The 2,665-nt window shown below is 43.2% G+C and overlaps 1 protein-coding gene across 4 annotated transcripts in view; it reads right to left on the reverse strand.

Moving 5' to 3' along the window:
- Positions 1-863, reverse strand: part of PRRC2B (proline-rich coiled-coil 2B) — a 48,911-nt gene extending 48,048 nt beyond the window's left edge. For all 4 annotated transcript variants that reach the window (XM_009322079.1, XM_009322077.1, XM_009322078.1 and 1 more), the window contains exon 1: positions 818-863. The gene's annotated coding sequence lies outside the window, so the exon portion shown is untranslated. The remainder of the gene's footprint in view (positions 1-817) is intronic.
- Positions 864-2,665: the final 1,802 nt, after the last annotated feature.

A 2,665-nucleotide genomic window follows, 5' to 3' on the forward strand; every position in this document is an offset into this window, starting at 1 on the left:
GAGCAGCAGTAATGACCAGAGGTCCAGCCCTTGGAAAAAACCCTCTCCCTCCTGCCCCTAAAGTTACCGTCCTGTATTCAGTAAGTTTCTCCTGTTCATATTGCTTCTATTCCCACAACAAGAAAGTTACACACAATTACAAGTGCAAATGCCACTATAGCAAAATCTCTTTGTACAGACTACCATCATAAAAGAAAAAAGAAAAAGGCTTACCATTATTTTCAATGCAGCAGCACTTAAGAAAGTTCGCCCGGCTCACCCTTAAATACTTTCAATTACTCAGGTAAGTACAACGAAGGCCTTGAGCAACCAACACTTTTGAATCTTAAAGAGGCAGGTAATTCTGTAATGGATAATCCAACAGGCTCTGTACTGCACAACCCAGGCACTACCGGACATGCCTAAACCATGGTCCTGATTTTTCCCCGTTACACCTCAGACGCGATACCCTGCAGGACGAGGAGGATGTGGTACAGGAGTCGGGTGCTGTGAAAAAGCATCAGTGCCACACACACAAGGACTGAGGATTGTTTGTCTTTATACCATCACTCAGTCAGATACCACGGCACGCTGCGTCAGGCACAAGACAAATACGGACTCTAATGCCACCCCTACTTTTAGGAGGAGGTTGTTCAAGTAAATTAGCCTTTGAAGTTAGGTTTTACACAAAGCTTTAATAAAAGGCTTTATTAAAATGTCACTATAAAGTTAAATCATTTTAATAAAAATCCTTTAGGAACATTACTCATTTATTAAAACTAAAATACTTTTAAACCCTGCATCTCCTTTCCAGCGTTTGTATGGACTATTTACTTACTCTTCCAGCTCCAGCCAGTTGGCCAAGTTTCACTTTTAAGCTCCCATGCACACACAGAAGAAGGAAAAAAAGCCCACAGTTCATCAAAAAATGCACTGTAAGACCAAATAAAAAATTATCCGAATTTAGAAAAAACAAGGCACTATATAATGACAACTTTGGAAACCTATATAAAGCCTGTGTTTTTACTTCTTTTTTTTTTAAAAAAAAAAAAGGTATCTGCTCAAGTCATGTAGAAATATATTTTCTTATCAGTGAAGACCCCTGAAAGCATCCTAAAAATGTGCGACATCTAGTCTACTCAAGCCATGCAGAAAAGCAGACCAGACCAACAAATAAAAAAAGGCATCAACTTATATTCAATGTACATATCAAATTAAGCACAAAATCAAAATACAGCTAACAGCAGATGTACTTGTACTGGCTTGAGGAAACATTAAAAAAAAAAAACCACAAAACCGAAACCCCCCAGCAATCTCAAACAGTATTTGTGATTTTTCTGAGTACGATTTTTAATCTGAACTTTTTATCTGTAAAAAGAAAAGTAGCAGCCCATTTCAAAGAGGTCATATAGGAGAGGTCTTGTTTATCATATCCCAAAAATAGACTCTGCTAAGTAGGAAGAACCTCTTAGGCCACAGTCCTGAAAGAAGTAGCATTGCCCATGATGAACCCACAAAGATCTCGGGGACCCCAGTGTGCTCCTGATAAAACCCAGGCCCACTTACAATACTTCATTTGAAGTGAAAAATGCAGGTAGATATTTCAATTTTTCAGACAAAAATCATCCCGAAACCATCACTTTCCATCCTCTCTTTAAATTCCACTTTCGGAATATGGTCTCAGCCTCCCTCCTCCTCCCTACCTCTTCCAGGTGACACTATTCCCCAGTCCCTGGCCCGGAGCACTAGCTTTTAGGATGCTGGGGTTTAACTACCCCCCCCAGTGCCAACTGAATGTGCAAAAGGCGTGGAAGAGGCAGGTCCAAAGGTTACATCCTTGCCAGTTTCTATCTGAGAAATCTACTCATCGGGAGCCGATTCTCCAAACTTGGGCTCTCCAAGGCAGGGACAGCTATTTATGCATCCCGAAAAGGCCCATTCCAGTGGCGGCCCCATGTCATCTGCAAGACGAGGCTTAACACAAACAGAACCTCCACCATAAACCTTGATTCACTCCCGGAAGGGGCAGGATGCCTTCCCCCTAAGCAGACTACAGCAGACGATGTAGACACTGCGATGTGTTTATACATAATACCTGTTCCTAGAAAGAAACAAAATTACTAAAGTCCTAAACATTTATATTTATTATATGTTATCACCCCAAACACCAGTAACATCAATATACAAATATCCGATGAGTTGATACCCGAAACAGTATCCCACCCTTTGCACGTTCAGAGGACAAAAACAAAACACAACTTTCCTAACAAAACCCACAACTCCCCGCTCTTTCAAACCCTGTCGGCCAGCTTTGACTTTGGGGACCAGGGGGTTATTCGTAACCACCTTAACGAAAAAAACCCTCCTAGTTCACAACCAACGCTACTAAACAAACCCCCCCGCACACCCCCCCCGGGGAAGATGCACAGCACATGTGTCCCAGGACCCGCATTAGGGTTTCCCCAGCTTGCAGCACATCTGCTCCCACACACAGATGAAAAACTCCTTCCTAAACCAAAAAAAACCAACCACCCGTCTTTTCAAACCTACCTAACGAGCTCTCCCAGCACCAAAGCGCACAAACTCCATCCTTACTCCCCACGGCCAGCCGGCTGCCCCGCACACCCCCCCCGCCCCAAGCCGCATTTCAGCCTTCGGCCTCAGCAACCCTTTTGTAGGCTCCCGC

This window comes from Pygoscelis adeliae, unplaced genomic scaffold, assembly GCF_000699105.1.
Source record: "Pygoscelis adeliae isolate BGI_AS28 unplaced genomic scaffold, ASM69910v1 Scaffold114, whole genome shotgun sequence".
In the NCBI taxonomy this organism is placed as follows: Eukaryota; Metazoa; Chordata; class Aves; order Sphenisciformes; family Spheniscidae; genus Pygoscelis; species Pygoscelis adeliae.